At 41.7% G+C, this 23,888-nt stretch overlaps 1 protein-coding gene and 1 long non-coding RNA gene across 5 annotated transcripts in view; one reads left to right on the forward strand and one right to left on the reverse strand.

Annotated features, from left to right (window-relative positions):
- The window catches only part of NR5A2 (nuclear receptor subfamily 5 group A member 2), a 114,818-nt gene that overhangs the window by 46,378 nt on the left and 44,552 nt on the right, over positions 1-23,888 (forward strand). The window lies entirely within an intron of this gene.
- Positions 7,465-23,888, reverse strand: part of LOC148684990 (uncharacterized) — an 87,840-nt gene continuing 71,416 nt past the window's right edge. The window contains exon 3 of the long non-coding RNA XR_015950953.1: positions 7,465-7,599. This is a non-coding gene — a long non-coding RNA (uncharacterized LOC148684990). The remainder of the gene's footprint in view (positions 7,600-23,888) is intronic.

Here is a 23,888-nt window from a genome sequence, read left to right on the forward strand (position 1 = left end):
CAATGCATTCATTGAGCTGGTATTTGAACCAGGAGCTTCCACTCATAAGTTACTATGCAACTATTTTCACTGGCTAGCTGGATTGCCTCATCTTCATTAGACGCTCCTTTATCACACAGTGTCCTTCTTCAGGTGGCGCTGTGGTTAAACCACTGAGCCTAGGGCTTGCTGATCAGAAGGTTGGCGGTTCGAATCCCTGCGACGGGGTGAGCTCCCGTTCCTCGGTCCCAGCTCCTGCCAACCTAGCAGTTCGAAAGCACGTCAAAATGCAAGTAGATAAATAGGAACCGCTACAGCGGGAAGGTAAACGGCGTTTCCATGTGCTGCTCTGGTTTGCCAGAAGCGGCTTTGTCATGCTGGCCACATGACCTGGAAGCTATACGCCGGCTCCCTTGGCCAATAATGCGAGATGAGCGCGCAACCCCAGAGTCGGTCACGACTGGACCTAATGGTCAGGGGTCCCTTTACCCCTTTACCTTTATTCCATCTGCAGGAACAAAAAACTACAAGAATAGACTTGGGTTCAGCACTAGAGGAAATGTGCATATCAGAGGAATTCCACAATGAAATGCAATACCAAGGCTAATTGAGGGATCTCCTATGGCAGGGGTAGGCAACCTAAGGCCCGGGGGCCGGATGCGGCCCAATCGCCTTCTCAATCTGGCCCGCGGATGGTTCGGGAATCAGCGTGTTTTTACATGAGTAGAATGTGTCCTTTTAATTGAAATGCATCTCGGGGTTATTTGTGGGGCCTGCCTGGAGTTTTTACATGAGTAGAATGTGTGCTTTTATTTAAAGGGCATCTCTGAGTTATTTGTGGGGCATAGGAATTCGTTCATTCCCCCCCAATATATATATATATATATTCTGCCCCCCCCCCACAAGGTCTGAGGGACGGTGGACCAGCCCATGGCTGAAAAAGGTTGCTGACCCCTGTCCTATGGTTTTCAAAAGGTGGTTGGGGATGTTTTCAGCCTATGCAGAGTGGTGGTGCATTAGATGATCTGTTACTCTCCTTCCAACAGCATATCCAATGTAGGCCCATTAATCCAAGGTGTGATGTTGGCATAGGGACCTTGATCCTATGTTTAACAGGCCAGTTAAGTTCTTCATGTGGTAGACACTTAGTAGAAGAGGATACTCTCCTCCCCTTTCCAGTGCATTCACCATATGCATGATTTGCCCTCCTTTTTTTGAGATTACAGAATCCCCTGTATCTAAAATTTGAACATTGCATGTTGAGTGTTTGCTTCATATTTATGTACATGCTTGAAGGGACAAGAGGGCTGTTTGCTTTGCTTATCTACTATTCAAAGAAGAGCACTGGTACTTTTATCTGGGTTACACTGTGCCTTTTCCTTTTGAACTTGCAATTTAAGCCATATTGGAAGTAGCAATAGTTTGAGCACAGATATATCCTGTAGGTCTGTGACACGCTTACACTCATCTTTTGTGTGTGTGAATCTACAGGCCAGTGCAGAATCATTGCATTGCCCATACAACGCCATATTTCACAGCTTTGTGCTAGTCCAGCAAACTGCATGACCAACTAATGTGCTCATTTTGCTGGGATTGAACTGTAAATGAGCATGCTTAAATCACTCCTGTGCACATATGGGGAATCTGCTTCACCACTTTTTGTTGTGTTGGCCATTATTCAGAAGGGTCTGCTGACATTCCAAGTGTCTTCTTGGGCTGTGATAAAAAGGTCCCCCCCCCAAACCCCAAATATATACAAAGAAGACCATGTGAGCCTATGAATCCCAGCCACTTTTACCTTTACTGTATCTCCCTCTCTCTATCATTTCCCTGTTTTTCTGTTTTTGTCAGTCATTCTCAGTTTCTTCCCACATAGCTGTGCACATATTAGAAATCTGTGTACACGGAGCATGTGTAGAGGAGCGAGCAGGATTGTGCACTCTTTGTGCACATCCTCAGCATAACATCTGCAAAAAGCTACACGTAAACAGAGATTACATGGTTGTTTCTCTTTTGCCCCCCCCCCCACAAATGCCAAAGGTTATAGTGCCCCCAGTGCCACTCATCATGACCCAGTTGTAGGCCACAACTCCCCATGTGCAGATCAGCTTTATCTAGTGTGCTGCCAGATCATGACTATTTTGCTTACTACTTTCAGGAACAAGCTGTTAACAGAGTATGTTTACTGATAAGTCTTTCAGCTGCTGAGATCTACTCCTGCTTCCCTTTCTGACAGGAAACGTGTTTTGTGTGCAAAAGTCGCAGATTGTAGTGGGTTATATAAGAACCTTATTTGACTTACTTGCAGGACATGGCTGTTGGCTGTCTGTGCCAAATAAGACCTTTCAACATTTTAAAAGCCCAAACAGGCAAATTTAGATTCTTAACAGAGTAGTCTTACTGAAATAAAACTAATTCATCCTGGTCACATATTCAACAGGTCTCTGTAGGTGTCATTACTTTGTGTAGTAAGGACTCCAACACCAGGGAGTTCTCCTACAAGAAGTCCGTTTCAGTCTAATACATAGATCAAAATGTTGGTGTTGCTGCTGTTCTGCTGTTTGTAGGTTCCTGTAGATAGCAAAGTTGATCCATCCGTTGTTAACTTAGTTATGTACATTGACTTGCAGAGAACTTGAGTTAACCAGTCAGCTGAGCTCTTGCAAAGCTTCTACTGTATTTCTTACCTTGCCAATGATATGGGGAATGTGTGTAGGAAATGTCAGGGAACACTTAGTATTTTTGATAAATGATCAGAGCAGAAGAAAACTACAAGCTAGTAGATGAGATCCAGATGTCATAAGGAAGCAGATGAGCCCTTATGGTGGGAGTCTAGCACAGCGAGTTCACTGCACATACAGTGATGAATGTTAGCATAAATTGTTGGAGAATCACGGTATTAGTTCAGAGGTAAGTTAGCTAAAATATGTGAATTTTTGTAACCCTGAAGGCATGAATGAGGAGAGCATCTCACAGACAGCACTTCTGTGGCCCAATTTGTAAACATAATCTTCCCTCATTGTCTTTGGCAGATCTTCTTGCATCCCCTTCTCATGTTTTTGGCCTTTTGATCTTCCTTCCTTTCCCCCCTGCCTTTGCACAACTTCCCCCACTGCTGAATCTTAAAACTGTAAGCTCCTTAAGGACAGTGGCCTCTCTCTTTTGGATTATGGTACTCTGTACAGGACTTGAATGGATGTTAAGGGCATGAATGGATGCTTTGGTGGAGCATCTATAGCAGGCATCCCCAAACTTCGGCCCTCCAGATGTTTTGGACTACAATTCCCATCATTCCTGACCACTGGTCCTCTTAACTAGGGATCATGGGAGTTGTAGGCCAAAACATCTGGAGGGCCGCAGTTTGGGGATGCCTGATCTATAGTTTCAGATCTCTGAATGATTGGGGGGACTTTCCAGAGGCGCTTCCCTGCATGCATGCAGAACTCCCTCCATAGGCAGTTGGTTCAGATGCATATTTTTGGGGTGGACCTTTGGAGGAAGAGATACATGATGAGATAAATGGATTAGTTGATGCTGCTGACATTAATAAATCACTATTTAGTGTTACTTGTTGTACTGCATATTTTAGGGTATATCTTATTTTGATGTATTCTTTACATCTTACGTCTTTGTTGTAAACTGCCCTGTGACTTTTGCATAGGCGGCATATCAATTATCTAAATAAGTAAATAATCTTGCTTCTTCCCCTCCTACAAACACCTCACCTAAACTGAGATTTGCATTCTCTGCCAACCTAACACACAATAGCTACCCAGTATTACTGGTTTTCCAGTTCTGCATAAGCACCTTTCACACACAAGTAGCAACTGGGCTGATTCCAGGTACTGTAATCCAAACAGCAAATTAACAGGGGCAGTGACAAAACAAGCCAACTTTTACCTATGGGTTATGAATGTGGCTTGCTTAAACTAAGCTCAGTTAGTGTAAAGAAAAGGTGGCTAATCTGCCCTCGAGATGCTCTTAGTCTACAAATTCCAGCTGGGGCTGGTGGGAGCTGGACTCCAATAACATCCAACTTGAGTTTGGATGCAACGGCAGATCAAGTTTAAGCAAACTGTGCGGCCAGGAGGCAAAGGGACTAAACGTCATGAAGAACTTTCTGACAGTAAGAGCTGTTTGACAGTGAAACAGACTCCTACAAGAGGTGGTGGACTCTGTTTCTTCACTCTGATTTAAGCAGAGGCTGGAGGACCATCTGTTATGTATGACCTGGTTGAGATTCCTGCATTGCAAGGGGATGGACTAAATGATCATCAGGCCCCCTTCCAATTCCACAATTCTGTGATTCTATGACTCTTCAAGTGTGTGTCCTGAGGCTCACTCGGGCTCATTTCAAGTCATATATCACCATAGTTTAATACAGATGTGGGGAGCATCTTGCCATGCTTGCTGGGGATGATGGGAATTGTAGCTGAGCAACATCTGGAGGGCCAAAGGTTCCGCACCCATAGATTAGCATGATATGTGAACTTGGCGTAGAAAATCTGAATGGGAAATAGATGCCTCTTGATTCCATTGCATACCATGCCAAGCCCTGAGTATGAATAGAAAATTCCAATTCCTAGCTTACACTTCATTCTTCCCATAACATCTTGTCGAGCTAGCAAATGTTGCTGAGAACATTTGCAGCTCTTCTATAATACAATCAAATCCACTGCAAGGAAAGCTATCTGATACTCTTTATTTTTAAAACAAATGAACCAAAATGGTCAGTTGATTGACACACATCACTTCCAAAGCCAAATATGTCCCTGTGTTCCGCCATCAAACACTGGATTGTATAAAGCTTTGCCAGTTCAGCGCTGTAGCACCTAACCAGCAACACAGCAGTCTCCAGTGTGGGGAGGTGCCCTTTGTATTCCCTGGACGTATTTGTGTTTGTTTTGTTCTACACTGGTTGTTAAGAGATACTAAAGCTTGAGATAAGTTGAGACCGGAGCAGCAATAAACTTCAAAGAGATATATTGCCACATACAATTTTACGTATCTTTTTAAGGGTCCACTCCTCTTTCTGCTACAGTCATTGGGAAAGCACTCTTGGTCTGCTCAGTAGGAGCAGAGTGCTGCTATCTTGCCTTTTCCTCTCCCTCTCCATAGCTAATATACAGTTGTAAAAACAAACGAGTCTCCATTCCTGTGGAATTCTGCTGAGTTTAGGTTAGACAAGCAGGCTAAAGACTTGAGAGACATCTTTAGAGCCGACAACAGCAGCGGCAAGGAAATCTGAGGGCTTGTTAAACGGGAAGATTTAGCATCCGAAATTCTACAGAGAGAACCGAACAGAGGGTGTTAGAGATCGGGAATATCTGCTTTTCTACTTGTAGCTTTGATAATGGATAAAAGGCTGTCGTGAAGTATAAGTTACCAGCTGGAAGTGGGTAGTATAATCTCAGTAGAAAGGCTGTTCTCTCAGTAGTATAAAAAAATCTTTTATATCATTCTTACCTATTGTGAAGAATACAAAGGAGTTGTTTATATCACAGACATCCTCCCTAATGGGGAGGGAGCTGTCATCCCATATAGGAAGCCTTACAGGTTGCTTTCAATTAATTTTTCATTGACCCCGCTCTGCTCTTTGACCAAGCGCTCATCCGAATGAAGATTCCCATAATTCCAAGGCATTAGATGAAACACGCTGCAACCTTATGATGGATTGGTGGGGCCTGATTTAAACCAAACGACAAATGGGGATACTGTGTAAGGAAACAATGGATATATCCCCTGTGCATCTGTTTGCTTGTTTTCCTTAAGATGTTCTTTATCCACAAATGACTTCAAGGTGACTCATAACAAAACCATTAAAATGCAAACAAATACAATGACAAACAGTAATTAAACCAGAGGTAAAAGAATAATAAGCCATTTTATTGGTTAAGTTAGGTATCAACTATCACATATCCAGTGTGATACAGTGGTTAAGAGTGTTGAATCTAGATGAGGAAAACCCAGATTCAAATTCTTGCTTATCTGTGATACTTTGTGCCATTTCACACTTTCTGTGATAATCATTTTTAATGAACATGTTTAATGCTGCAGCAAACCTATGTAGAAGAGACACATTCCTCGTCCACCCTTCAGTGTGCTCTCACAAACAGCCATTTGTGTCCAGACCATGCTGCTTAAGCAAACAGAAAGGATCTCACATGGCTGAATGCTCTTCCCTGCAGAAGTTCCCTTCATATAGAAAACTAGGTTTCAAAGACAAGGATTTTAGCCTGACCTGTACCCTTATATGCTAGTTTTCTCTGTGTAGGAATCTCCTCTCCCTCAGCCTTGCATGCTGTCATGTGAGCCCCCAGCCTCCGACTGATGTGATGAGTATGGTAGATACAGGAATACAGTACTGGTCTCACCTGCTGTCAAAGTAAACATGTATTGGGGATCCATGTTTGACTGTGGCTGATAGGGACTATAGTATTTCTATCTAGCTTAATTGTATACAGTGGAACCTCGGTTTACAAACACCTCGGTTTACAAATTTTTGGTTTACGAACGCCGCGGACCTATCTGGAACGGATTACTTCACTTTCCAATACAGAACTTTCAATGGGAAAGTTCGCTTCAGTTTATGAACGCTTCAGTTTATGAACAGACTTCCGGAACCAATTGTGTTCATAAACTGAGGTACCACTGTATTTGAAGAAATGCATCTCCTTACCCACACAATGTACCCACAACAAACACAACTGATGTGTAATTATATATATATATATATAATTACACATCAGCTCTTGTGAATACACTTGAATACACTGAATACACAGTCTTGAATACACTGCTGTCTCTAATCTATCTCATAGAATTGTTATCTGTAAAATGAAATGACACACACCACCCATGTATGCTCATTTGAATCTGGGATACAAATGTGACAAATACATAAACAGTCACATTTGCCAATTGTGGATGCCATGTTGGACACCCACATCAATATTATTTTTTTAGGTAAAGGTAAAGGGACCCCTGACCATTAGGTCCAGTCGTGACCGACTCTGGGGTTGCACGCTCATCTCGCATTATTGGCCAAGGGAGCCGGCGTATAGCTTCCAGGTCATGTGGCCAGCATGACAAAGCCACTTCTGGCAAACCAGAGCAGCACATGGAAACGCCGTTTACCTTCCCGCTGTAGCAGTTCCTATTTATCTACTTGCATTTTGACGTGCTTTCGAACTGCTAGGTTGCCAGGAGCTGGGACCAAGCAACGGGAGCTCACCCCGTCACAGGGATTTGAACCGCTGACCTTCTGATCAGCAAGCCCTAGGCTCAGTGGTTTAAACACAGTGCCACCTGGGTCCCTATTAATTTTTTTAAAAAGTTCTTTATTAAAGTACAAGAATTTTTACATACATTATATTCTCTTCTTCCAATTTTTAATTTCCCGTACCATTTTTCCTTTCTCTTCCCACCCCCTCCCCCACAATCCATTGGAAGGGTTCAAACAGTTGTCCTCAGCCACGGGCACAATGTCTTTAATTTCCACTGAATGTCTTCTGATCCAGTAGTTGTTATCCATTGAAGATAGGGGTTCCATCTGGTCCTTATAATAGTTGACTTGGCCCTCCATGTTATTTCCTGTGACGTTACTGCCACGATGTCTGTCTGAATAAATTCAAACAAATAATTATCCAGACCTCTACTGTCCATTTTTCTCTATCTTTCCAACCTAAAGCTATTGTTGCCTTTCCTGCTAGTATCATTGCTTTGAAGGTGTGCTGGTCACCTTTCTCTATGGCCGTGTTTCCTAGTATACCCGTTGTCATGAGACTGAAGTCTATAGGTAACTTCACTTTAAAAACTTCATTAATAACCTTAAGGATTTTATTCCAAAGTCCCCTTACATCTGGGCATTCCCAATCCATATGGGAGAACAACCCCTTGGCTTGTTCACAGTGCCAGCAGTTAGGGTTCAATCCTGGTATCATATTAGCTAGCTGGGCCGGAGTTTTATACCATTTTAGAAAGAATTTTAGTTCGAGCTCCCTAAATTTGCTTACTTTAATCTCATCTATTCCTTTCATTATCCCTTCGACCTTTGATTCGTTAACTTGTTCTTCCTTACTCCACATCTTTTGAATAAGTTGGGTTGTCAGTTCTTTATTTGTAATCATCCTCTTATAGATTTTACCCATCATTCCTTGTTTAGTTTTTTTCCATTTGTTTTCCAATAGTTCCTCTATTGGCTCTTCTAATCTCATATTTCCTATCTCTTGGGCTTTTAGAATTTTATTATATAACCCTCCAATTTTTAACCAGTATTGGTTACCTATGTTCTCTGTTACTTCCTGCAATGACTTTAAGGACTCTCCTCTTTACATATATTGGACTATGTGATATCCCTTAACATTAAGATTTCTCCACCATTTGGGGTCGTCTATTGCCTCATATATGCTTTCTAAGGGTGCCCACAGAGAGATCCTTTTTAACCATATAGGTTGCCATCTCCTCCATATGCCTAATGCCAAATTCCTGGGTCCTATTGCAGATTTCAAATCTTCCTTTACATTATTTGTGAAGATTCCAAATCTTCCTGCACCATTGTATTTGTAACTTCAAGACCACACCAGCTACTGTTGTAGTTGAGTAGTGTTGTGATTTCTTTAAAAATGTATGCCCCACGTCACCAACATTGTTGTATTGTGTTATGAGTCACAAATATCAAATGATGATTATTTTTTAAAAAAAATAAATAACCCAATGGGAAATGTCTAAAATGTTTGCATCATCAGGGGTGTTTCTCACATTCCATTCATAGTTTTGCAAATGTCCTTTACTGGTAAATGATGGAAACATGGAGGACATTTATGGCAGAACGTACAATTACAGGAGAAAGGTGGCTACCACCAAAAACATCAGCCCTGTGTATGCTCTCCTCAACATGAAGTTTATTAAGTAAAAATATGTGACATGACACTTCACGTTTCCCTAATCCCACACCACTTTATGGGTAGCTGCTTGTGGAAGTGTGCAAACTTGGAAGCATGATGACATCACATCACGTTCTTATTTACTTGTTCCTACCAGGGAAGGGGGAAAGAGAGATACAGGAATGCTATTTTGGTGGCAGTCACACATATGTTCGTTTCTGCACTTAGTGAAAATACGCAGACAGGGGAGTGTGATCACACCTGTTAGTCGGCGCACAGAACCTCTGCATGCTGGGCTTAATGCCACACACGATTGGGCTTAATGTCACATACGATATGCCACACAACTTTTAATGATGATGGCTCCCTATCAGAAGCAGAGGCCTTGTATGTGTACAGCTTTTAAGAACGTAAGGAGAGTCCTGCTGGATCAGGCCGAAGGCCCATCGAGTTCAGCATCCTGTTCTCACAGTGGCCAACTAGATTCCTATGGGAAGCCCCAATAAATGACCTATATAAGTGCAATAATGCTGTCCTCATTTGTGATCCTCAGCAACTGGTATTCAGGGGCATACTGCCTTTGACACGAGGTAGAACATAGCCATCGTGGCTGGTAACCTTATCCCCCATAAGGGACGCGAGTGGCGCTGTGGTCTAAACCACTGAGCCTCTTGGGCTTGCTGATCAGAAGGTCGGCGGTTCGAATCCCTGCGACGGGGTGAGCGCCCGTTGCTTGGTCCCGGCTCCTGTCAACCTAGCTGTTCGAAAGCACATCAAAGTGCAAGTAGATAAATAGAGACCGCTCTGGCGGGAAGGTAAGTGGCGTTTCCATGAGCTCTGATTTCTGGAAGAAGAAGTGGTTAAGTCATGCTGGCCACATGACCCGGAAAGCTGCCTGTGGACAAAATGCCGGCTCCCTTAACCTGAAAGCGAGATGAGCGCCACAACCCCATAGTCGCCTTTGACTAGACTTAACAGTCCAGGGGTCCTTTACCTTTACCTTACCTATCCTCCATAAATTTATCCATGGATTTTGCTTTTGGCACTACACTATCAATCTTGCCTCTTTTCCTCTGAACAAATCATTAATATTATTTAAATATGTATATTACCCTTCATCTGTAGATCTCAGGGTGGGTCACAATGTAAAAATACAATATGAACAGCAAAAAATGCACAATAAAAATAAGGACAAAACCAAACCAATACCCCCCCCCGGTCCCACAACACATTTAAAAGAGCATTGAATGCTAATCAGCCAAAAACCTGGTTGAAGGGGAATATTTTCACCTAAAGGTGTATAATGAAGGCGCTAGCTGGACCTCCCTGGGGAAAGCATTCCGCAAATGGGGTCAGCCTTCTGCGCTCCTCTTGAGTCTTGATTGGGCTGGTGGAAGTTTCCTGTCTGAGGAACACAGCGATATAGGAAGCTGCTTTATACTGAGTCAGAGCAGTATCTTCTACACTGACTGGTAGTGGCTCTGCGGGGCTTCAGAAAGGAGCCTCTCCCAGCCCTAACTAAAGATGCCAGGAACTGGACCTGGGATCTTCTGCGGATGCTTTACCACGGAGCTTATGACCTTTCCCCAGCCTTACACAAAGGATTCGGCTCCCTATTTCACCTGACCCATATACAACTCGGCAGCCCACCAGCCACCTATTGTGGTGGCACGCCAGGCCACTTGAAATGCCAGCTCGCTTGGCAGACTCAGGCAGGCAGCAAAAAATGAATAGAGATTTCTCAAACTCCTCAGAGGACAAAATTCCTACTGTGTTCAGCATGCTGTATCAAAAGAGACCTGGGCTTGCACATGCGGCGGTGTAGGGGAGGGGAGAGGCAATCTATGTGCAGGTCGGCTTCCGTGCCAGATCACCCCCTTGCTAGGTCAGGGCCCTGGAGTTTTCAAGTGAGCAGGGGGAGTAGCTGTAACTGAGCTGCATCATAACAGCTATCACTATCCACTTCACATGTACATATTTGAGGGATTGTTATTCGGGTACTTTACTTATGGGGAAACTAATTCCCATGTTTAGAGATATATAGTGTTCATCTGAATAATTGATCAGTCCAGTCAGTCCTCAGTCAAGTCAGGCTTGATTAATTAGCTGATGGCTTTCCAGTACATTCCTTACAAGACACTTGCCATCAGCTGACAATGCAGTCTTCGTTTAATAAAATATGATTATAGAAATATACTGTAAAAAAAAAAAAGAGCTCCAGGCCATCTTTGTCTACAGTCTCTGGAGGCTCGGGGCTGGATCCAAAGAACTACCGTAAGTGACTAGTTCTGCAATATCAGGCTTACTCACTTTCACTTTCCATGACTACACCCAGAAAATCAGTATTGTCCTGGGGCTTCTCTCTTTTCATTCTGGCAGCAGGTTTCTTTTGCTGCAATGGAAGACAAGTTGCTCTGGATTTTTATCGAGGGGCATGGGGAATTGCTTCCAGAATGAGAGTCCTCAATATCCCCACAATGCCCCTGATGTTTCACATGGAGCCATTTGGATTCAACTCTAGTTAATAATCGTGGTTGGGCTGTGAAGGTCGAAAGCATTATGGGAGTCCTCCCAAGCCCACCTCAAATTAACTAAAAATGATCCAGCTTCCACTGTGCATTCAGTGTTGTGGGCCAAAGCTTGTGGAACTGCCTCCTGACTGAGATTAGAGAGGCACCCTCCTTGCTGCACTTCAGGTGCATGATAAGACTTTCTTATTCCAGCAGGCATGTTAAATCTGAGTCTTGTAAAAATGTCCCTCTCCAATCCCCACCTGCCTTTCCAGCTCACAAAGCTCTTACCACCACCAGATCCTCACTCTTCTTTGCCTCCCTGAGGCGATGATCAGCAGACACAGCTAGCCTATGACATTTCGCCACCTGAAGCCATCAAACATCACCCCCCTGTCAAGGTTCATAGGACCCAAAGCCAGCCAAGCTATTTTGGTACCTGAGGCAGAGAGCGCCACAAGCACCACCACCTTACCTTAGAAATTAGTAACAATTTGCTGCCTTGCACGACATCCTGAAGGAGCGTCTCCACCCCCATCGTTCTGCCCGGACACTGAGGTCCAGTGCCGAGGGCCTTTTGGCGGTTCCCTCACTGCGAGAAGCAAAGCTACAGGGAACCAGGCAGAGGGCCTTCTCGGTAGTGGTGCCCACCCTGTGGAATGCCCTCCCATCAGATGTCATCTGAGGGCAGCCCTGTTTAGGGAAGTTTTTAATGTGTGACATTTTAATGTATTTTAATCATTGTTGGAAGCCACCCAGAGTGGCTGGGGAAACCCAGCCGGATGGGCGGGGTACAAATAATAAATTATTTATTTATTTATTTATTTATTTATTTATTTATTATCCAAAGCCAGCCACCGAAGTCAACTGCATTGCTCTGGCTAATTATAGTACTGTACAGGGTCTGGGGACCCCTGTGGCATATAGTTCTCCCACATTTCAGTTTAAACCTCTCTGTACACAAGAACCTCTTTATAGGTTCATTCACCTAAAGACTAAGTGCTCAGAATGGTCAAAATGCCAGTAGTTACTCCTCCATAGTATACAAAGTTAATATAATGCTATTTGGCTGTCAGTTTAAATAACTATAATTTGCACAAGGATAAATACATTTTAAAAAGTCAGAATGATTATATCAAATCAGGTATACATATTTTTTCATGAAGGCCTGTTGTATTCAGGGTAAACTTCAGGTTTTGTGGGAGGGGGAAATTGCTCTCAGGTGAGCCTCCTCCTATTTTAATGGGTTCTGGAAGCAGCTCGTGACAGCAGCAGTATCACTGTGGGGCATTGCGGGAAATTAAAATGGCAGCTTTCCGCTGCTTAATGGTTTTAAAAAGGTGTAATAATAGGGCTCTGTTGGGACTCTGGCAGTCGCTCAAGGATGCCACATACTGGTTATTTTACACACAAAAGGAAGTTTCATCTCAATTGTTGCATTCAGATAATCCTCCAAACCATGGGAAGGAGAATCATGAATGAGCAAGACGCTTGCTTCTCACTCTATCTAACTCCTCCCTCCTCACACATGCATGACTTAATTCATTACATCCTGTTTCTGAGCATCCTTCCAAATCAGGATTGCAAACTGGGATTAAACCAGTTCAATCGTGCCTCAGCTGGCAGTTCATTAGGTGTCCCTTGGCAAGCCATTACTGATCAACCTCAGTTCTCCCAGCAGCAGGTGGGTAATAACACTAACATACCTTATGAGTTGTTCAAAGGAACGTTGAGATACTACACTAGAACTGAATGCTCAAAAGTGCTATATAAATACTAAATATTGTAATTCTAATGAAAGTCTGCTATTCAACTCAGTCTGCATCAGCAAAAGATATTGTGGAAAAATATATTATGCAGTGTGTGCAAGGATAATGAGGGATCAGAGTCATATACAAATTGAGATATTTTTCATTATTACTGCACAATGGTCTCTTGTGTGATAACCCAAGAGTTCAAATACAGATCCCTATAGCGTTGTCTAAGCCGATCTCAACATTTATATCTTGATTCTACAAGAGTGGGATCTTAAAATGCATATAAGGGGAATAAATAATGTATATTTGTTAAACAAATTATCATTTCTTCGCTTAGGCATGTGAACTGGTCATAAGGTGGAGGAAAGATCATATAAATAAACAATGAATTGTAAAGCTAAATGGGATGTCTACGGCTTTTATTTTTTTTCAGTTAAAACTAAATTAGAGCCATTATGCAGGCTTTCAGATAAACTCACCAAGCTCTTATCTGTACAAAGCTGATAGATCTGCCATTATTCTTAGTGAAAAACAGAAGTTATATCATTCTGTGTCATTAAAAATGCATTAATCCTTTTTAGTAACCTTCCTCTAATTCATTGATTCAATTATAGTCTGAAGGATAAAGACATTTTGCTTTAATAAACAGAGTATTAAAGATGGTATTTTATACACAAGAGGTGTATTCGTTAGAGATCTTAAATGGAAGGGAAATACTGAGAAACACAAAAATATAAGTTGAAAAAATAAATATAAAACAGAAACGCAATCCATGGTGGGTCTTGAACTAGTGACCTAAGGAATGTTGGTGGGGATTTAGCCTGTTACTACGGTACCAATAGTTCTGACTTATGCATGAAGACCAAACCTCCTTGCACCAATGGGCCACAGTAGATGATGCCATACTCCCTAGCATAGCCCTGTTACAAGCTTCCAGGGCAGAGTTACTGATCTAAGCAAATAGAAGAACCATTCCCATTGAACACAATTTGGGCTTGTTTTCAAGGGTTAAAGAGCTGAGTCTGACATTAATTTTCATTACAGGTAGGTAGCCGTGTTGGTTTGACGTAGTCGAAACAAAATAAAAAATAAAAAAATTCCTTCCAGTAGCACCTTAAGAGACCAACTTAGTTGGTCTCTAAGGTGCTACTGGAAGGAATTTTAAAATTAATTTTCATTGAAGGTATAAACCCAGAACTTAGATGATGGTTTACGATTCTGATGAGCAGCTCCAAAATTGTTCATTTGTGGTTGTGCTTTTAAATAAGGTAGACATGTTTGTATGAGCCATTGCATGTTGAGCTTTCAATGTTGCAGTGGTTAATATGTAAAAATTATTATGCTATCTACAGATGTGCATGGTTTTAGTGGCAAGCTTCTATGGAAGCATACTTAATTGCCATTTAGACACATGTAAAGCCTTTATAGGGGACGTGGGTGGCGCTGTGGTCTAAACCACAGAGCCTAGAGCTTGTTGATCAGAAGGTCGCCGGTTCTAATCCCCACGACAGAGTGAGCTCCCGTTGCTCGGTCCCAGCTCCTGCCAACCTAGCACTTTGAAAGCACGTCCAAGTGCAAGTAGATAAATAGGTACCGCTCCAGCGGGAAGGTAAACGGTGTTTCCGTGCGCTGCTCTGCTTCGCCAGAAGCGGCTTAGTCATGCAGGTCACATGACCCAGAAGCTGTCTGTGGACAAATGCCGGCTTCTCGGCCTATAGAGTGAGATGAGTGCCACAACCCCAGAGTCGTTCACGACTGGACCTAACGGTCAGGGTTATCTTTACCTTTACCTTTTAAGCCTTTACACCCAAATTGGGCTCAGGAAATCCATTCTGTTGTAGGGTTGTGTTTTTTGCATCAATTGATTTTTGGATCAGATCCCATTAAAAGTTAGTAAATTTTAAGCCTTGGTACTAATGATCAAGATCCTCCAAGGAAGTGCTTTGATGAGCCCTCAGGGCTTCCTTGTGTGAACCTAGCGGTAGGTTACTCATACCTATATCTATCTAGATATATGCATCCATATATATGCATGCATATATACATATAGGTGCAATTTGTATGTATATGAAACTACGGTAGGATCTGTATTAATTCGTTTATTATTTTACGTTCATGGTGAAATATGCAAAACTATATATTAACTTTAGCTATTAAGGCTGATGTTTAGGAATGTCATAAGGAATGTCCCAAACTCTGCTTATGGGTCTGAAATAATATGCTTGTATTGCAGTACAGTACTTTTGTTATATTATTAAAATATATTTTTTCTTTTTAAATTAGTAAATTAGCCTTGGTACTTAATGCTCACAATCCTCAAGGGAAGAGGGCTGTTATGTTTCTATAGTCACTCAGAGCTGTGTGAATTCAGCAAAACTGTAAGAAACACAGTTGTTATCTGACATCAGTTTTATCCCTATGAAATTTTTCAGGAGCTTCCCCCACTCCCCAATAACATGATTCAAGCTTAATTTTTTTCTTTTTTAAATTTTATCATTTAATTATTTGTAATATTATTAAATGACTTCTTTTGCCACAGGAGAACAGCAAGCACATTGTGCTTGTAACACACACACACACACACACACACACACACACTTATGGGTAAAAGTGTGCATTTAGGTCTAGCTAGTATTTATCTATGGCCATTTTCAGGCAGATCCACACTAGTATTTCTGCTGATCCTCTTTTATCTTTACATGTACTTCTCAACAATAAAACAGATTTATTAAAAGCAGTAACCTGAGGTCTTCATTCAGAAACGTGGTTTGCAGTACTGCAGATAATTTGCACTGCAGGGCAGAGGTCACTCTCTTACCGGTCTGTTAATGCAGTTGCTCTGGGATAAGATCAATCTCCATACTTCACTGCATTGATCTAATAGTTCATTGGCACTTCGCTTTGTAGATTGATTAGCTCCAGTGTGGAAAATGATTGATAGATTTCTGGTCCTTAGGATTCTGCTTTGGTCAAGAGTAACAGAGGCTTTTACTACTGCATCTGAATAACCTACATGTTAAAGTGTTGTAACATAGAAGACCTTGATTTGATTTATATTCACTAAAAGCAAGACATACTGATATTTTAATGTTTAATTTTGGTTAGTTCTGCAAAAGCTGTGACAACTTAGTAGTTCCTGAAACCTACAGAGGAAATACATCAAGAGCCAATGAGTTAATTTTAATATTTTAGTTGTATGCGATCAAACTACAGTTTGCCTACCGTTTTCATTACCATTGCTGATGCCATGCAAATGCTGGCTGTATTTCTGAAACACCAGTTCATATGTGCTCTCTTCTCACATTTCTCCAGCACATCTGTGGCTGCTAATTGTGAAAGAACACTATTGTGTCAACTGGCCTTTCAGACGCGCATGAGCAGAAGAACAATGTATTAGGATATCCTTTAATTGTCTTGTTTCCTATTCATTATAATTTATTGAAATACTAAAAACCCATCATTCATCTATATAGATACCAAGGTGGCAGTACAACACATAATATAAATGAACCATGCAATAAAATTATCAAACAATAAAAGCAGAATAAATGGAGGCAGCTTAGAACAAAACAGCAGCAGCAAAGCAGAACAGCAAAACACTTAAAATACCCAAGCAAATAAATAACTCTTGATCTGGTGCCAAAATGATTAGCAGAGTTAGTGATGGTCCTGCTGCTAAACAGAGGGCATTCTACAGATATGCTGCCACCCCAGAGAAGACCCTCTACCATGTCATCACTTAATTCACAGACAATAGTTCCCCCTCATGGTCAGGCTGGTATAGGGAGTGTTTCTTCAGGTGCTTGAGTACTGTGGCATTCAGGGCTTTAAAGAAATAAACAGCCAAACCTGGAATTGGGCTCAGAAGCTGCCAATCTAGCTCTTTCAGAATCTAGGTAACATGATTTCTATGGAGGCGCAGGTTGCAACTGCGGCAAAGGCGGCATTTTTCCACTCACCTCCGCCGTGCTAAGCAGCTGGTTCCTTACCTTTCTCGCCCTGATCTCACCACAGTGATCCATGCGACAGTCACCTCCAGGCTTGATTATTGTAATTCGCTCTACAAGGGGCTGCCCTTGAAGCTGACCCAGAAACTCCAGCGGCTGCAGAAAGCTGCGGTGAGGCTCCACATTCATCCAGTGCTACAGCAGCTGCACTGGCTCCCGATGGAGTACAGGGTCAGGTTTAAAGTGCTGGTTTTAACCTTTAACGCCCTATATGACCTAGGACCCTCGTACTTACGGAACCGGCTCTCCTGGTATGCCCCGTGGAGGACCTTACGTTCCACAAACTTTGGGGGTCCTGGGCTTCAAGGAGGTTAGACTGGCCTCGACCAGGGCCAGAGCCTTTTCAGCCCTGGCCCCAGTCTGGTGAAACACTCTGTCACAAGAGACCAGGGCCCTGTGGGATTTGACATCTTTCCGCAGGGCCTGCAAGACAGAGCTGTTCTGCCAGGCCTTTGGTCTGGGCCCAGTCTGACCCCCTTCTTTCTATGGGACCCTGTATGTAAGTGGCCTCCTTGGCTCTTTCTATCAGCTCATATGGGACCAGCACGAGTGGTCAGGCCTGGTGAACTTTTAATTCCTTACCCCTACGGTTATGATTTGTGGGTTCCCACTTAATTTTATTTTGATTTTAAATGTGATTTCGAACTGTATTTTAAACTAATAGTTTGATTTTTTTAATATATTTGGTGTTAGCCACCCTGAGCCCTGATTCTCAGCCGGGGAAGGCGGGGTACAAATAAATTAAAAATTATTATTATTATTATTATTATTATTATTATTATTATTATTATTATTATATTTTCCAGCTAATTAACATTCTGGAAGCAGCATTGTACACAACTGAAGCTTCTAGGGCAGCCCCACATTCAATGCACTGAAGTAATCCAATTCAGACGTTATAAGAGCATGAGTAGGTCTTTCCTATGCAATGACAGTTTTGAAGCCATATTCTCCTATGTGCTGTATTTCCGCAAACAAGAGAGCTAGAAACCTATGCAAGGTTTTTGATGCTGGAGGTCACAGTTCTAACAGGCAATGTACATTGCTTCCTCCCCCCCCCCCCAATATGGAATTTTATAGTAGGGAAATGCCTGGCATCTGCTGCTGCGGGATCACTGGCCCAATAATTGTTTGGTAGTGACAGGGCAAATCCTGGAGGAGTGCAAGCTGTACCATTTTGCATCTGTGCAGAGGCCTCTGGAGTACCGAGTTCCTGGAATAGCAAGTTCTGATTGAATTCATTGACAGCATTTAATGTATGCTGTGGGTGGGGAGGGGTTAATCCTCAAGGAGGCCAGCTTTTTCTTCTTCTTAGCCTCAGCTAAGAAGTGAACTCCAGAAGTGGGCTGTCAGTCAAATGCAACAGCGGAATTGGCCTGTATATATGTTTTCCCAGAAGCAGCAAGAAACAGAGCCAAGTTCAGTGGTGGCTGATGCGGTGGTGCAGAGATGGTCACCACTGCTGAATGGCAACTGAGAAGCAGGAGTGCTAGAGGCAGCAGTGCTAAAGTTAGTAGTGTAAAGGTGTGCCGCTGTTGACTGGCTCACAGCGCCCATGCATGTGGCATGCAGGCCAATGAATGGCCATAGACATTACCATATGCAATGTTTATGCAAACAGATATCTGCTTTCCTTTTCTTTCTTTCTTTCTTTCTTTCTTTCTTTCTTTCTTTCTTTCTTTCTTTCTCTCTCTCTCTCTCTCTCTCTCTCTCTCTCTCTCTCTCTCTCTCTCTCTCTCTGTGTGTGTGTGTGTCTGTCTCTTGGTAACACAGTTTTTCTTTGGGGGAGATGCATAAGTGGCCTGGGACGACTCCCCCCCCCCTTTGTGAACTTGACACTTATGGCACATAGCACAATCAGTGGAGATACTGATTTCAAATCATTTGAGGGTAAATACTAGCAATGTATAGGCTATTTGCCCCTTACTCCCAGCAAAACAAAACAAAACAACAAAAACATTTTGGAAATGTTTCTCTTTGAATGGTGTATGCTTCCCATTTCTTGTAAAGTGAGGCTAATGGAGTGGAGTGGTCAAGAGAATTGAACTGTGAACCACTGAAGCAGGAAGTTCAAATCTTGCCTCTGCTGCGAACCCCTTCTAAGTTATTAAAAGGTAACCATTCACCCCCCCCTTTAAGTTACTGATTTGTAATACAGTGAACATACTACAGTATTGACTTATTTTACATGGTAGTTGTCAGGATTATTGAAACCAGACTACGCATGGAATGGAATAAGGTGGTAGAGGCCTGAGGTGATCAAATGGACTGTAGCCCCTCAAATTTTTAAATGTTCCCCAGCATAGCAGGGAGAGAGTGTGTGTCTGTGCATTTTGCTTGCTTGCAGGTTTGTTTTTAAGAAAACGCTCACAATTAGCATTCCTCACTTGTAGCCTAAATAGGAAGATGCCACTCATCCACCTTGATATTCTATCTCCTTATTTTGCTGCATGTGTTGTGTAGACCAAGCTTGAGATACTATATTCATTTTATTTAATTTAATATTTCTTACCTGTCCTTCGACCTAAATTTCCAGGAAGGTGTACAAAAGAATAAAAATTGACCTGAAGTGTCTAATGCGTTCTTGACCACAGGATTTTGACCCCAAAATTAGCACAACAACAACAACTAGGAAAACCCTCTGAAACCTTGCAAAAAGCAAACACAGAAGGAAAATATTATTTCAATAAAGCACCTATGGTAACGCAATGCAATATGTAATTAATTGCAATGCAGTTAATATAGTATGGACAGTTATTTGTGTATAATAAATTATTTCCCTAGTTAATTGGGTAAAAGGCGGCTAGCCTTGTTAAACACATCCTTCCTATTTCCTATATCATGAGCACCTTACTACCTTTTAAACTGAAACACAACACAGGGCTGAACCACAGAACTATGAGTGGAAAGAGTAAATCTATTACTATGTATCCATGAACTGTTGCACAAGCTACTGGAAGATTTCTAGCAATGGCATAACGTACGAGTGTGTGTATCTGAGAAATATGGTGAATCATAGAACATTTAAACACCAGTGGTCTGTAACACAGTATTGACAAAGAGCTTGTACGAAGTCTTGCAGAAAGAGCTTTTGTAAATGGAAGAACATTTCTGGATCAGGGGTCACTTTTAGAATCATAGAAGAGTTGGAAGGGACCATAAGGACCATTTAGTCCAACCCCCTGCAATGCGTGGATTTTTCGCCCAAGCCTACAACCCTGAGATTAAGAGTCTCATGCTCTACCAACTGAGCTATACCTCTCAGCAGTACTCTTCTGCTAGTCAGGAACAGAGCACATTTGCATCCAAGCTCTATAGTCTGCCATAAGTTATTTGTCCCTTTGCTTTTGTTTTAAAGTGTGTGTATTTGTGTGCGCATGCGCGCGCGCGCACACACACACACACACACACAATGACTTGAGGTGCTATACTTGAGTATCTGATTTGCCTCAGTCTTCACAGCCATAATGGAAAATACCTAATTTCCACAAGATGTGAATCAAGGGGCCTGGCAAGGAATTGTGCAACTGAGAAGCTAGGTTAAAAATGATAACACACATTTTTTTTTTGAGCTGCATTCCCAGCTGCAAAATGTGCGACGATCGGCTGATCAAAAATTAAACTGTTCACATGCACACTCATTCATAAATGTTCCAGACATAATGCTTCATATATAATGTATTGATTATAATTAAGGAAATAAACAGCACAGTTCAAACTGTAGTGTATTTATGGAAATCCACATATTGTAAATATTTTATTAAACACCAACAAAAAGTTGTTTTCTACATTGTGAATAACACTCTAAACTGCCACTTAGGGCTGCTCCTCTTATTGTTTTGAAAAACCACCCTTGTGTCTTCAGATTTAAACATGATATGTTTTTTAAACAAGTAATGTTAGGAGAGCAACACATGCATTTTCTTCTAAACGTTTCTACATATTCAGGCTGGGTACCACACACCAAAAAAATCTACACTCTGGCAATCCACATTCTCTGTTTTTGTGAAATTTACAGTGAGAACATAAGGGAAACTTTACCTAATTATTTATTGAAACCAACTCCAGCTTGAAAAATAGCAGTGCGGAACAGTGAAATGATTGCATTTGATAAATTGCCAAGCAAGAGACCACTGAATAATATTTGTAAAGAGAAAACACTAGTGACCTGTGGGTGTCAACAGAGAATTCAGTCAAACACATTCATAGTCTATTGATGTCTATAGTGCAATCATTGAAACAATATATTCAGAATAAATTCATCACTGGTATTTTAAAATTCTCTTGCTCCCTCACCCCTAGCCTCTTCTCAGGCATATGTCAGTGTAGATTGTGCAGAGACCCTAGAACTCCCAGGATTGTAAATAAACCTCACTAGACTCAATTCTGATTTCATGCTATACTGAAATAAACAAAAAGTGCATTGTTAAACATGATATTTTGTTGTTTGCACATGACAGGGAAAAGTGAAGGTGACTTGTAGTAAATGACAGTGCGATTTTTATTTTATTTTATTGGTGCACTAAGAAAAGTCTGCTTCTGTAATTAGATTTCAATTTTAAAAATAAAAAATGTCCAGTGACGAATACCTTAGATTTACAAATTCATTATGGCACCAAATTTCATAGATTAGAATCAACTTCAGCAGAAGTTTGTTTCATCACTATATAGGGCCAAATCAGCCTAAATCCTGACAGTCTCAGACAGTTTCAGTTCATTTTACAGCCAGAATCCACAACATATTATATGGAATTGAGGGCTAAATGACACAACCGCTGAATCAGTTAACTTAGAATCATAGTACAGTATTGGAAGGAATTTCAAAGGTCATTACCAATGCAGGAAATCCACTTTTACACAATTCCTAATAATTGACCATCCAGCCTCTGTTTAAAAGTCAATCTTTTTAAAAAGTCTGTTTTTAAATCTCCAACCACTTTCTTCGGCAGTCTGTACTACTCTGGCCACCATGAGGTTTTCCTTAAAGTTTAGTCTTGATCCCATTGCTTTCGGTCCTACCCTCTGGAATGACAGAAAATCAATTTGTTCCATCATCTACATGAATATTTGAATTCAAATATTTGAAATATTTGAAGGTAGCTTTATATCACCTCTTAAGTGATCTGTTCTCCAGGCTAAAAAACCCCAAACTCCTTCAACCTGGTCTCCAGGCCTCTCACCATTTTTGCTGTCCTTCTCTGGAGACATCCCAGTTTGTGCATATATTAAAATGCGGTCCCCAGAACTGGACACAGGTGTTCCAGGTGAGGTTTGACCATTGCTACATTTCCTTCAGGCACTATGTGACTACAGTGATCTCCCTGTACACAGATAACTAGGAAATCAGGAAAAGGTGAGGCTAGAGCTCTTACCTGTAACATGCTCCTTTTTTAATGCATAATTTTCATTTCATTTCATTTTGTTTTGTTATTGCATGGAAAACATTCAAGCATTTTTAATGATGAAAATTGAACAAGAGCTACACATCCCATAACTCTTTTGTTTATGTAACTCAGCTCTAATTCATCTGAAATTATTTCATAATTTCACATAAACATTTGGGGTTCCATTATTGACGTAAGTGGAATTACTGAGCTAGGAAAGAGTAACATGACTGAGAAAGAGCTTTCAGGATGTAGCTCTCAGGAGAATGCTTGCAGAGCATTTCTACAGAACAACACTTGTAATCACTTTGATAAAGAATAGCTCCTGCGTTACCAGTATAATTTTCAGCAGAAATCTTAAAAACCTGCCTTTCTAAAAACAAAAAAGGAAAAACCCTGGAAATTACATTTATAATTCATCAGAAATGATGCTGAGTGTCAAACATGAATAACTTACATGTGATCTAGCATGCAAAGCAAAAAAACACAAAAAAAACACCACCCCAAGTCCCATAAAAGCCCATTTTTAAGTGCCAGGTACTCTGTTTGATGCTTTGAATAATGCAAATATCTAGTGATGACCTTATTTTCTTTCCCACTTAGAAGTCATCTGTGGGTTTGTGTGAAATGCTGAGAACTTGTATTTGTCTACTCTTCAGGAGTTCAGAAACCCTGTTGAATATTAGCATACTGGAAGGAGGCAGTGGTAGGAGGAGAATAAGCTGTCTTGGGGGAAGTTGGCTCTACTCTGCAGGTTACCTAAGCTTTTTGTAAGGAGAGGTTGGACTAGTGACATCTTGCAGTTGTTTGGCATGCATGTATCTGGACCTTAGTTATGTGTGCTAATGGGTGGGTTGGTGTGGCTGCACACCATTGATCATATGAGTGTCCAAATCAAGCCCTTAGGTCGGACAATGGTGTTTTTTCTAGAATAAGGTTACCAGATTTTTTTCAATGAATCCGGGGACACTTTTCAACTTCAATAGATTTTGTATGGGGACTGATTTGTAAATCCAGGGTCTGTCCCTGGGAAACGGGGATGTCTGGTAACCTTATGCTAGAGGAGGAATGGGGAACCTGTGCCCCCCCCCATGTTGTTGAACTCCAACTTACATCAGCCCTAGCCAGCATGCCCAATGGCTAGTTGCAGTCCTACAACATATGGAGAGCCACCGGTTTACCAATGCCTCAGTCTCATAAACTGCTTGTTAACTACAGTATCTGCAAGATTTCTGGGGTTATTCAGCAAGCCTCTGGGGATACACAGGCTGGCTATAGTAGGATTGTTGCTTTAGGGGTCCATGCTGGCCACTATGGTCTGGATGTTCATCCCTGCCTGCCCACTGGGATCCTGGTTCCCATATGT

The sequence above is a fragment of the Zootoca vivipara genome, chromosome 7 (assembly GCF_965207765.1).
Source record: "Zootoca vivipara chromosome 7, rZooViv2.hap1.1, whole genome shotgun sequence".
Taxonomy (NCBI): Eukaryota; Metazoa; Chordata; class Lepidosauria; order Squamata; family Lacertidae; genus Zootoca; species Zootoca vivipara.